General features: G+C 35.8%; 1 protein-coding gene and 1 pseudogene across 17 annotated transcripts in view; both read right to left on the bottom strand.

Moving 5' to 3' along the window:
* The window catches only part of CREM (cAMP responsive element modulator), a 71351-nt gene that overhangs the window by 40652 nt on the left and 16500 nt on the right, over positions 1–14199 (bottom strand). The window lies entirely within an intron of this gene.
* Positions 11150–12275, bottom strand: LOC141492643 (serine-threonine kinase receptor-associated protein pseudogene; annotated as a pseudogene).

Raw genomic sequence — 14199 nt, 5'->3', positions numbered from 1 at the left:
CACTTATAACTGGGAGAAATCTCACAATGTTGTAACACAGCACTTGATTTAGACCTAATAGACTACATCCAATCTGTTGCTAGGTTCCCTGAAGATGGATTTGTGATGTCACAATGCACCTTCAAATGTCACAGAGGCCTATATTTTAAGGGAGCTGATAAAAGTGAAAAATGTGTTAACATCAATGTGAACTAAATTCTTGTATTAGACTGTGACCAAGGAATCAAATGTCTATAATCTCCAATTTAATTTCAAGCAGAAAAAAAATGAGATTCCATTTAACAAGTTGAGATTTTAACTAAAAAAGTTATCACAATTCCTGTACTAAAAACAGGTATCAAAAATCTGCCTCAATTGTTAATTTGACTCAAAACAAAATTGTTAGAAATCGAAGCAATAAATTCTATACAAAAACATCTTACTTTTACCATATTAAAATTTGGGGGAAGGAATCTACCATTTGCACTAGAGCAAAAAAAAAAGAAAAAAGAAAAAAAGATCAAGAGGAAGGAAACACTGAAGTAATCCTCATTTAAGCCAGTATCTTCATTCTGCTGCCACAAGAACGTTTTTTGTTACCAGAATAGGAATATAAATTGCAAAATAGACTAGGCTGTTTCATAGAGATCTTCTTACTTACTCAAAGAAACAGTTGCTCTTGAACAAGAGCAAAAATGGAAGGTTGGGAGGATGTAGAAACACAAATTGGAACAGAAACTACATGATTTTAGAATGTTCATTTTAACTGACAGTGGGTTTTTAAAATTTTATATTCAAGCTATAAGCAAAGAGGAAACACAAAAGGTTTTAAAAATACCTATTTAAAATTGGTTGCATAAACAAAAATAATGCTCCAAAAAAATCACTCTTTTTAATGTTATAGAAGGTAAAATGATATAATTACAACTTTGAAAATTAAACTCAATTCCTGAGATTTAAAAAAGTATACACATACATAAATCATCAGTACAAAATCATTTGCTTTCAGGTTACAAGAAGAATAAGCAGTATCTTAGTAGCTTGAACTTGATTTTGGAATTGAATGATCAAGAAATATAAGGGAATGGAGGGAAAAATTGTCTCTAAAAATATCACCTGTTAATATTTTCTTTAGAATTTATCTATTATTACAAATATTAATAAAAACCTACCAAAAAGTATATATTTAATACCTACAATGTCCTAGGAATTGTGCCAGGAAATTGGGATACAAAGCTATATTTGTTCTCATTCCTTTCTTTAAAGGAGTTTACAATATATCCAGTGGAAAAAAAAAGAATACATGTACATAAATATAACATAAAATTAAATACATAATAAGTCAAACAATTTTGGTAGAAAATTACTGGTGGGGAATGGAAGAATTGAGAAAGATCTATAAGGCCTTCGCAAAGCAGATGAATTCTGAGTTAAGTCTTAAAGAAAATTCAGGATGTGAACCAATTAATAAGTACTAATGAAAACACCTACTTGTATTTGTGTGAGGTACTGTGCTAAGCAAGTGAGATAAAAATACATGAGAATGATGTAACCCCTACTCAAATATAAATTAGAATTTACATTCTAATTGGAAGACAAATATATATAAAATGTTTTCAGCATAAATATAAAGTGAATAAATACAAATATATACAAGGGGCTGTACCTTCAAGGAACAGATAAACTCTTAAGATATAGAACTAAGGAAAAGAATTCCTCCTTGGACATGGGGGACAGCCAAAGCAAAGGCACAGAGTTGGGAGGTGGAGTAATGCCCAGTGAGGTTATAAAGATGGCTTAGAGCCAAGTGGTTACAGGACTTTAAAAGCCAGAGTTTATATTTCATCCTCAAGACAAAAGAAGTCACTGGAAATTTCTTCAAAATTTCTTCAAAAGTACATGATCAGACTTATACTGAAGGAAAATTACTTTGAAAGCAGTGAAGAGGATGAACTACAATGTTGAGACAGAAGACCAATTAGGAGACCTCTGAAATAATCTAGGGTCTGAACTCAAGTGGCTAAAATGGTATATGTGTGAGTGGAGAGGTTACAGTAGAGGTTAGAAAGGTTAAATAAGTTAAAGATAGATCTGGAAATTATCAGAATGATATTCATAAACCCATGAGTTGATGAGGTGGTTACCAAATGAGAAAGAGTACAGAAAAGAAGAAAACGAACCCAGAAGAAAAGTCTTGAGGTACACTCCAAGGTGATATGATGAGGATAACAAATCAACAAAGGAAAAAGAACTAGTTATAAAGTAGGAGGAAAAAAAACAGTCTCAAAAAAAAGTACTCAATAGAAAAGAACAGTCAACAGTATCAAATGCTGCAAAGAGGTCAAGAATTGGGACAGAGAAATTGCAACTAAGATGTCATTGATAAATTTAGAGATTGATTTCAGTTACATGATGAAACTAGTAGGCAGAATGCAAATTATTAATTAGTAAGGGATGAGAAGAAGCAAAGGCAATGAATGACTACAGACAAATTATTCAAGGTTGGCTGAGAAAGAACTATAAGGGGATGGTGGAGTCTGGTAAGGGTAAGATAGGAAAGACTTGAGAGTAAGAAGACCACTTGATAAAGAGATTGAAGATAAGAAGGAAGCAGAAACCAAATAAAGTTTTATATCTACTTCATTACTCCACTTTATAGGTATGTATTAGTACTTAAATGCCTAACCCTTTTTCTGTTACTAAAAGAAATGTCAGATCAACTAATTCAACAACAAAAGAGATTTTAAGTTTAATCTCATCTCATTTCTCCCCTTCAACCCAACTTCTAAGTAAGAAGTTAAAATATAATACTCACTCCAGAAAAATAGTAAATTGAAGTGATGATCCACAAAATAATCTAACTTACCTATGGAAAACCAAGACTTAAAAGAACCTAATGCATTATTCATTACTTTCAATTTTTTAAAAATAACTGTCTTCCTAAAATCTTTATGACTCAATGAGTGACAGCAAAAATCTGTACAAGACTTTGTTTTAAAAATGTTTATAAGTTTGTAAAAAGTATTTAAATCAAGTTTTTGATTTGAGAGATTTAAAATCAATATCTTCTCAAGTATGATTAGACAAAGGTTACCTTTACCCCCAAGTTTGCAATTTAAGCAATTTCTAATGGTCATGGGATCACAGAACTAACAAATGAAATGGACCTCGAAGTCTAACTAGCCCAACCCCTAACATTTTGTAAATGGAAAAAAAAAATGGAGGTTCAGAAAGGTTAAGAGACTTGCCCAGGGCTAAACAATAAGAGTATGATCAGTAGAATTTAAACTAAAATTCTCTGACTTCAAATCCAATAATATTCCAATTATACCATGATGGTGCTACAGAGATTTTTCACCATTTAGGCTATTATTCCCCCCTCCCCACCACATTAAGGAATCTGAAATTAGTAAGCCTGTATTTTTCCACAAAAATTCTCAGAATCATCCTATAAATGATGTGTGGTAAGAGCAAAAGCAACCTACCTTTTTAAAAATATCTTTTTTTTACTTTAGATTTGTAGTGTCTTCAGATATAAAAAAGAACTTCCAAAATATCCAATAAAACCCAAAGTATTATTCCCAATCTCTATTGTTATTTACTAACTCAGAGGAGTCAAACATTTGGTCAGAAGCTCAGCAGAAGAAACCAGACTAAAATGCAACTGGCAAATATTTAACAAAATAAAAATAGATCATGTTAATGTGTGATCTTTTAGGTCAAATGTAGCCCACAAGGAACCCTACGTATGACTTAGGTAGCCCCTATTTCTATTTTAGTTTGGCACATCTACCTTAACTTATTAAAGCTCAATTCTAAGAAAACAATTTGTCTTTTATCAATAATAGATACATTAAGTAATGTTATTACATATCATGAATATGGCACTTTAAGAACCTACATTCTAAAATAATTTTATTAATAACAACAATAATATTTTTATGTCAATTTAGGTCATTAACACTGAAATCCAAGTAACATTTTAGAATCTGAAGAAGCAAGAAAACCTTCAAAGTATAGCAAAATATTGACTGGAAAAATTTTTTTTAACTAGTTTGTGTTATTTCTTCAGTTACACTTATTTTTATTAAATAAGTATAAATTAACCCTTTTTCTATTCTTTGAAGGCCCTCTCTACAGAATATAAAGTGCATCAGTTCACTTCATCAAGTTCACCTGATCCAACTTCTATTTTAATTAGGAGCACATTGCAGTACTGCTTTCTTTTGTTTTACAATCATCTCTCAATGAGCCTAATCACCCTTATCCCTAATTCCCATCAGACTACCCAGATTTTCTTTTGTCACCAATTATCAGAATGAACATCACTATGTCAAAGAACATTTTTATTTCTTGCCTGCTACACCACTTTTGGAAGGTTTTCAAAAGTACAACAGAAAAGATATTCATTAAATCAACCTAAGTTCCATAAGATCTTTCCCTCATAAGAATTCCATAGGAAAGTGTCTTGATGTTTTACCAATAATAGAAATCAAAAGTTCAATTCTAGAGCAATTAAGAAATCTCCCAGAGTAAAGTGGCACCTCTTATTTCAAGAGCCATTGAAGTCCTGAAGTAACCACGTACTTAATCATTTCACTGAGCATTGTGGTTCGATATGATGTAACTACTAGCTACCTTGCTTGCCTTGAGGAATGTAACAAAGATAAAATCTTTTCCTTGGCATAGATCAGCATGAAGTGCAATGCAGGGGGAAAAAAAAAAGACTGAATTTTTAAGTCAGAAGATGGGGCTGAAATCCCAGGGCAGCTACTCACTTTCTGTGACCTTGGGCAGGTTCCTTTTACCTTACTGGGTTTTTTCCCTCATCTCTAAAATGAAGGGATTGAATTAAAATTGAATTAAATCACCTCTAAATTCGATGTTCTCATGAATTATGCCTAATCATATTTCTCTCTCTCTTTTGGGAGGCAAAAAAAGGGACAGGGAGAGTTTATTCAACTCCTTTCTCAACAATTAACATTATTTCCTGAAGGTCTATTGCTTTTTTTTCCCTTAAGAGCGCTGGGATGGTACATTCCTTTGCCTGCTTTCATGGATACAGAAGGGGGCCATCAGTTGAATATACTTCATCACTGCTTCTCCATTTTTTTGTGTTTAGGCTTGTGTTCTCTCTTATTTCCCCTGACCATTTCTCCCTTTCCTTATGTATGATATATATGGGTGCCATGCTGTTATATCTTATGCCTTTTTACACATCATGAGTCTTGTATTTGGAGATTGAATTCTCTGTTCAGTACTGGTCTTTTTTGTCAGGAAATTTTTCAGTCTCTTATTTCATTGAACATCCATCTTTTCCCCTGCAAAGTTTGTTGCATTTTGCAGGGCAGTAAATTCTTGGTTGTAATCTAAAGTCCTGTGACCTCCAAAATATGGTATTCCAGGTCCTCCCGTCCTTCAGTGTTGAAGCTGATAAGTTCAGTGTTAAGTCTGATTGGGACTTCTTTATATTTAAATTGCTTCCTTTTTACTGCTTGCAGTATTTTCTCTTTTATTTGAGAATTCTGGACTTTGGCTATAACAAAGTTTTTGGAGTTTTTATCCTGAAGTCTCTTTCTGGAAGAGTGATATGTATTCTTTCAATGGCTTTATTGTCTTCTTGCTCTAGTATTTTTCCCTGATGATTTCCTGAAAGGTATTTTCCAGGATACCTGATCATCTCAAAAACATTGGCAGGTAAAAATCAACAAGGTGGTCTCTTCAGATCAGGACAAAAGAGGAACCAACAAAAAAGATCATACCTGTCAAGGGCGCTTGTACATTAGCAAGAAATTGGTATAAAAATAACAATTTTTGAACTCCTGTGCTCCTGCCTACAAGGTCAGTGCTAAATATAACAATCTTAAAGATCGAGGATTGGGTTTTTTTTCCAAAATATTTCAAAAAGAAAAAGATTCCAAAAGAGTAGGAAAAGACCAGAGACAACAGAATTACCAGAAAATAAGTCAGCAACTGCTTCTTTTCTTATAAAGATGAGAAAAAAATCAATGTCTCCTTGAAGTAAACTGAAGTATAATTAAACTTAAGGAGGCTTTAACAGATGATCTTTCATTAAAAAAAAATCAGATATTTCCAGTCACACGATTGAAAAAATAAATTAATCTTTTTGAAGGTAGGGAAAATAGGATAACTGTCTTAGGACTAAAGTACTTTCTGAATTTAACTAGATGTATTTCAAGGGACATCATGTGGGAAAGGGCTTAAACTTGTTTTGCTTGTATATAAAAGGGAAGTATGAGGAGCAATTAGGAGAAGCTGAAAAAAAGGTAGATGGTTGCCAGGAACATAGGACTAGGTGACACTGATTATTATTCATAAGAGAACATTTCCAAATATTACACCTACCTAAAAATAGGATGATCCCCTGAGAGAGGATGGGACATTCCCCATTACTAGAAGGCCAAAATGATGCTGCTGATCAAGAGGCCCCAGGCATGATACAGCTTCAATTAGATGGCCTTGGAAGTCCCTTCTAATTCTAATATTCTGAAGATGCTATTACATGCAACCCATCAACAAGCATTTTCTATGAAGCATCTACTATATGTCAAGACACTATGCTCAATGTTAAGGATGCAAAGACAAAAAAGCAGCCCCTGTATCTTATGTATACATCTGTAGGTTTATATAAGGTAATCAGATGAGAGGTCACTAACAATTTGTGGAGGAAGAACTGCAATCAGAAAAAAATTTCATGATGAAAGTATTACTTGAACAGAGTCCTAAAGGAAATATGGGGTTCTAAGAGACTAATGTGAAGGACAGCCAACACAAAGGTGGGAGCTATAGTTCCATGTATAAGGAATAGTAGTAAGAAGGCCATTTTGGTTGGATCCCAAAATAGATGGAAGTAACATGTATTAAGCCGAAAGATATGTGGAGGAAAAATTATAAGCCTTCATTTAATGGTATGCTTGTTTATTATGGGTATTAATAAAGGTAAAAAAAAGCAAGATGTGTTCATCTACCATATTGATTAGAGTCATATACAGGTGGCTAGTTTCTCCAACCACTCTCATGCACAGATGATATTATTATTAATGACCTCAACTCCTAGAAAATTTGAAAATTTAATAAGTCACAGGAAATTGAAATCTTAGTCCATCCCCAATGGGGGAAAAAGTGGATAAAAAAATCCTTCAATTCAAATTATGGAATGTAGGCAAATCTGATAATCTATTGATAATCTATATATTATAGTCCATTGTAAATATACACCTTAGAAAAGACAATTAATGAACTGAGAACCAGACAGGCAAAAGAGATCAGTTTATCAAATCTGGAAAGTCAACCGATGCTGTTGATGCTCATAAGTGATTGATAACATAAAAGATATCACCTCTACAATCAATATTCCCATGATAATATGCTGCAAATCAAAGATTACTACTATGAAAAAGCTGAATTTCAGGTGAGACATAGGCAAGAGAAAGATATATGGTGAGTGTAAATAGAGTACTCATTATTAGAAATAACTCATGTGTGACAAATAGTCTAAAAGAAATAAAGGAGAGGCAACTAGTGCAGTGGATAGAGCACTTGCTCTGGAGTTAGGAGGACCTGAGTTAAATTTGATCTCAGACACTTACCTAGCTATGTGACCTTGGGCAAGTCACAGCTAGGCTGTGCAGTAGATAGAGTACTAGTTCTGGAGTCAGGAGTTCAAATCCAACCTACAACACTTGATAATTATTATCTAGCTGTGTGACCTTGGGCAAGGCACTTAACCTCACTGCTTTACAAAAAAGCCACCCCCCCCTCCAAAAAAGGATATGAAAGAGTGGAAAGAAGACAGAGCAGTCATATAACAAGTGTAAAGGAAATTAGGCAACTTGAGTACAAAGAAGCTATAGAAACAAATGGTAAAAGGCTTCTTCTAGTAAGTTAGTGGGCGATTCCACTTTGAAGGACCATGAAAGTGGTCTAATATGCACAAATGGGAATATCTTCATATTAATTTTTTAAGGTTCTATTTGTAACTGAGTTCTATATAAAAAATCCATTTTGAGATGCAAGTTGTAATAAGAGTTTTTATTAACTTTATGTAAGCAAATCTAAAAGCTCTTTTTTAATAGTGAATTTTTTAAAAAAAGTTAATGAAAAATTCTGAGAAAAAATAAAAGTACATAGCTCTATAGGTCTAAAATACTCTGAAGATAAAATAAGCAACCAAATGAACACTATAACAACATCTTTATGTTACTATAACAACATCTTTAACTATTTATCAAGTGTTTTATAATGACTAATTTTGGCTGGTCTAATAGTCTTTTAAAATTTGCCTGTGCAGTGCATAATCTTTTTAAATATGCGTTTCTCCCTCATACATTCAAATATTTTAAATTTGGTATGGATAAGAAAATCCACAGATCTGATGAAAACAAATAGGAGAGAAAAGGAGAGAGAATCTCAGGAAATATCTCACAAAAATCTAGATTAAGAGACCTGAAATTTTTCTATTAGGAAAACCAACTGCCCAATGTACAAATGGTGTCCAAGAGTATCAACAGATAGCTTTTCAGAGTAGAAATGTAAACTATGACTCATTATTAAAAAAAAAAACCTATTCTGGGGCAGCTAGGTGGTACAGTGGATACAACACTAGCCCTGGAGTCAGGAGGACCTGAGTTCAAATTCGACCTCAGATACTTAATAATTACCTAGCTGTGTAACTGTAGACAAGTCACTTAAACCCCATTGCCTTGCAAAAACTTAAAAAAAACCTATTCAAACTCTACTCAAACACATAACAATCTTTTGCTTATGCCAATCAGTCTAGTGAAAAGATGTATGAACTAGGGAATTTTGATAACATGCTTCTCTAAAATATAAAGTCAAAATAATCTGCAATTTTGTGTCCACTTTTAAAAATGAAAATGACAAGGATACATCTGAAATAAGGGATTCTTTTTAAGGTTTACTTTCCATAAAAGTCACCAGAATCAATATAAATTCATCCTAATTTCTTATACCCATTTTATTTTTTAGGTTTTTGCAAGGTAAATGGGGTTAAAGTGGCTTGCCCAAGGCCACACAGCTAGGTAATTATTAAATGTTTTGAGACCAGATTTGAACCCAGGTCTTCCTGACTCCAGGGCTGGTGCTTTATCCACTGCACCACCCATTTTAGATCTACAGCACAGTAGGATCATGAATATTCATAATGATGAATTTGAGGCTATGCTAAATCTGAAGTCATTAAGAAAAAAACAACTCAACTTTAAGAATTAAGTGTATGACTCCATTTTCTATAATGTAATAATCCATGTAGCTGGTTGGCTGCTTCTTGTCCATTCCTGAAGATGGTTACAGACAAGTTACAGTGTGTCCTACTGAGGCTGATCAGATCAATATGAGCTTGTAATCCTCTCCCACAGGTTGGGTACAAATAGTCTCATGTTTCCTTGGAGCAGTTTTAATTTTGCTTTGCCCATAGGGGTCAGCACCCCTCTGATGAGGGCCCACCATGCTGGGTAGTTCTGTACCAGTGCCTCCCATGCTGCACAATCAGTTTAGAGACTTTCAGAATGTCCTTTGCCCCCCACCCCCACCCCCCCCGTGAGTGCTTGTCTTGTGGGAGTTCTCCATAGTCTTTTTGGCAAGTGTACAGCAGGCCATTCAAGCAATATTGCCAGCCCACCAGTGTTGCATTTTTGTAGAAACTTGAATGCCTGGCATTTTAGCTTGAGAAAGGACTTCAGTGTCTGACATCTGTCAGATAATCTTCAGAAGCTTCCTAAGTCAATTTAAACGGAAGTGATCCAGTTTCCAGGCATGGCATTGGTAGATTGTCCAGGTTTCACAGGTATACAGCAATGAGGGCAGCACAAAACTCTGTAGACTTGTTCTAATAGCTCTCCTCTCCCACATTTTCTTTCAGAGCCTCCCAAATATGGCAACGCAAGTGTCGACCTCATTGTCAATGTCTCTCCCAGGAAAGGACACTGCCAAGAGAAGTGAACCTGTCCATGTTATTCACAACTTCTCCATTTGCTGTAATCAATGGTTCTACATATGAATGGTGTGGTGCCAACTGATGGAGCACCTCAGTTTTCTTGGTGTTAATTGTTAGGTCAAATGAGTACAAACAGCATCCATACTTTGCTGCTTCTCAGCTTCAGTCTACAAACATTCCTGTTCATGCACCACCACTCCCTCCCTCCACTTTGGTCTTGGCTTGCAGCTTTTGCAAGTTACAGAATTTACCATTAGTGCAGTAGCTGAGCTTGAGGCCATGTTCATCCTCAGGGACGGCGTTTGATAACATGCCTGAAACAACCAGCTAAAAAATATGGGAACAAGAACACATCCCTGTTTCATTTCATTTGTGACTGGGAAATCAAGAGAGCATTGTCTACCATTTCAGAACCACTCATTCAGGATAAATGAGAGTTTAGTAATAGGAAATACTGTGTTTTTTATTGAATCTATCACAAGAAAAAGGTAATATCTTAAATGAGTTTACAAAAAAAGCATCAATTTATTGGTCCAAATTTTTTGTAGCTCTATAGATAATTATAGCCTGTACAGGGAATCTTGCTATCACATCCTATACAACACTGATTACCATGAAACACTAACCATAGCAATAGCAAAGATTTTAAAGATTTGTTCAGAATAACTTAAAAAGCCCCAAAACACAGAAATAGTTATGTTGTTATTTCCATTCAACTTGTTCAGATTTTCATTGTATTTAGCAATCCTTTTTTCCAATTACACCCTATTTCATTTCCCACAACACCTATTTCTTTTTTTTTCCCGTTGCAGAGGCATTTTATTTAGACAACTGAAAACAATTAGATGTTCAGAAGCAGTGTACAATGAGAGAAATCAAACCAAATACTTTATCATGTACTCCCTTCTCTACAACTAAAGCAAAAGTCTTTCTGCTTTCAGAAAAAAAGTAAAATAGGCCATTACATTTTTTTCCCTCCATAATAAAGTAAAATGGCTACAAGAAATCTAATTGAAATAGGAGAAATTGGATGTTGGCTTGCACATGTTCATTCAAAAAGGCAGTAGGATAGTGGACTAAATGAGCACAATTCTACCCGCCATTTTATGAGTCTCAAGTTTTCACTTAGAGACAACACCAAGCTAGTTCCAACAATGGAGCTATCGCATTCCCCATCATTTACTGCCCATGTTTGCCTTAAGGCTTCTGCTAACTGCTGCCTGTTTTAGTCCACATGTGGCATAACATCCGTGGCATTTTCCAGGTGCTCAGGCCTTCACTTCAGGAGTGGAACTATAGATGGAATCTGAGTTTTCTGAGCCAAGATCTTCTAGTTCTTCTTCTGTTGTTTCTGGAAAACTGATCTTCGGTTTTGCTAGTTCTCCACCCTCTTCTTCAGGAAGCACCCATTTCCAAAGGCCATATGTTTTCCCTACCACAGTCTGCCATAGTCTCAATGTCCCATCCTCAGAACCACTAGCATATAGTTCTCCATCAGCACTAAACCTTACACAGTGAATAGGACCAAAGTGCCCTTTGTAGGATTCTAGCTCTTCTCCACTATTATAATCATATTTATAAAGTTTAAAATCTTCACCACCTGCAACAAGAAATTCTTTCTCAGGATGAAGAGATGCAGAATTGATGGGAGCAGGAGCTTCAAAAGATTTAATTGGCTCCAGACTTGCTGCACTATGAAAAGCAATAGATCTCCCATAGGTTATTACCAGAATCTCTCCTTCAGGAATATATTCCATACTGCTAACTGACATACTAAAATTTAGAGACTTTACTTCTGTCATTGAAGCTCTATCCCAGAGGGGGACAGTTTTGTCATCTGCTGAAAGAATCTGTGTATCATCCCTGCACCATAAAGCCTTTTTTATACCAGAGGTGTGACCACTGATTTCCTTAGGTTCTGCTTCAGATTTGTTCAAATCACATATGCATAAAAGTTTATCCTGACCACCTGTCAATAGATAGTTGCTATCCTGAGTGAAATCCACACTCTTGACAATGTGTTTATGAGCCAAGGTCATCAGTTCATCTCCTGAAACAGCATCCCATACTTTGGCTGTAAAATCTGCAGCTGCTGTAGCTGCTTTTGTAGCATCTTTATTCAATGTAGCACCCCAAACAGCACCCTTATGACCCAAAAACGTTCCGATCCAGTCTCCTGTGTCTCCTTGGCGTAGCATAGGTTTACCATCTTTGCAGGCGCTAATTAGGAAATAGCCGTAGGGGGTGATGCCGCTGAAGGCCAGGTCCACCACAGGCCGTGTGTGGCCGGAGCAGTAAGCGGGGTCTGCCTCATCACCATGGCGGCAGCGGCTCCTCCTCAGCGGGCCATTGCAGGGAGGCGCCGTGGGCTCGCTGGTGTGCTCCGGAGGCCGCCCGGGCCCTGGTGCCACCGCCCACCGGGGCTGGTGGGGGGGAGAGGGCACGAAGCTGACTCGGCGGCCTCCGAAGCAGCACGGGGTGGGCTCTGGCCGCCGAGGGAGGGAGAGCACAACACCTATTTCAAACCTTTTCTTCTTTCAAGTCCACTCTGATTTGTAGAAAGCCTCCTAGTTCCCCGAAAAGACTAAAGCCATCTGACAAGATCTCCCAGAATTTTCAACTTCCATTCCTCAAAGTTCACCTGGACACTCATAAACCACTCATTTTTTCCATGCTTCCCTCTCACCTCATCTAGGAACTTCCTCCAGGACTGATAACCATGCACTGACAATCTCCCAACCTACCCAAGATCCTTCCTAACAACAAACATTTTCAAATTTCCTCAAACCTAAAAAGATTTTACTTGGACTTTTCTATTCAATACTGCTAATATTCCATTTTCTTCTCCCCTTGAATGACCAAATTTACATCGTCTCTCAATGGATCCAATTCTAAAAAATCAAAATAGCATTTTAGAGAGCATAAAACTTAGAGGAACTGGATTCATATCACAATTTGTTCATTTATTAACAGTGATACTTGGGACAAATCTTCATCAAAAAAGATATAATAATACAACTTGAATACCTATCTTTTGTGCTGAAATAATCAAAAGAGAATATTAAGTAAAAGCAATTTATAAACAGAGCACTATCACAATTATATTCAAAAGGTTTAATTACATAAAATGAGAATCAATGATGTCATTCATTTTTTCCTTTACTTTCTTTCATATGTCTTCAAATGATTTCTATTTTCTCATTTATTACTATTTCAACTTTAACAACTATAAGATGCAACATACAAATGACTTTTATATTCTGTAGCATTCATGTCTTATGAGAATTTAGAAAAGAAATGAGTTTTAAACTTGACTCTCTGTGAAATTTATTTAATCTATTTCAGATGAACTAAAATCACAAAATATTTAGGCACAGGAAGAGGAGTTTGTTGGTTTATTAAGAAATATGAATGTGTTTTTTTTAAAGCATGACTTCACACCCAACACTTACATGAAATGTTAAGAGACTAGAAACTTAAGAATATCAATTGCTATTTTTCTTCTTTGTGTGTGTGTGTGTGTGTGTGTGCGCACGCGTGCGTGCACGTGCGCACACACACATTCTCTCTACAATGCCTGGCATGTGCTTAATAAAGTCTTATTGACTGATGATTTTTAAAAACCTATTTACAGCAAAACCTCAGGGGGGCAGAGCCAAGAGGGTGACAGAAGAGCCTCTCAGGTGCTCTCTATCCATAATATTTCAAAAATTATAAAATAATGACTCTAAATTTTCGAGAGACAGAACCCACAGAAAGATCCAGTGAGGCAATTCTCCAGCCCAAGGTAACCTGGAAAATAGTAGAAAGGGCTCTTGGGGCTTGGAATATAATATTCCGGAAGGCAAAAGAGCTTGGAATGGCAACGGAGAATCAACTACCCAGCAAAACTGAACATTCTGTTCCAGGGGAAAAAGATGGACTTTCATTGAGCCAGGGGAATTTCAAATATTCCTGTTAAAATGGCCAGAGCTGAACAGGTTTGATCTTCAAATACAGGACTCAGGTGAAGCATAGAGTGGAGGAGAAGAGGAAAATATGAGGGACTGATGAATATGACTTCATGATGAACTACATGTATTCTTGCATAGAAAAATGATATTGATAATGTTCATAAGAAACTTCTCATTTGGGGTGGCTAGTTGGACCAGTGGATAGACACCAGCCCTGGAGTCAGGAGTACCCGAGTTCAAATCCGATCTCAGACGCTTAATAATTACCTAGCTGTGTGGCCTTGGGGCAAG

This window comes from Macrotis lagotis, chromosome 7 (genome assembly GCF_037893015.1).
Source record: "Macrotis lagotis isolate mMagLag1 chromosome 7, bilby.v1.9.chrom.fasta, whole genome shotgun sequence".
NCBI lineage: Eukaryota > Metazoa > Chordata > Mammalia > Peramelemorphia > Peramelidae > Macrotis > Macrotis lagotis.
This window is presented reverse-complemented; position numbering and strand designations above follow the sequence as displayed.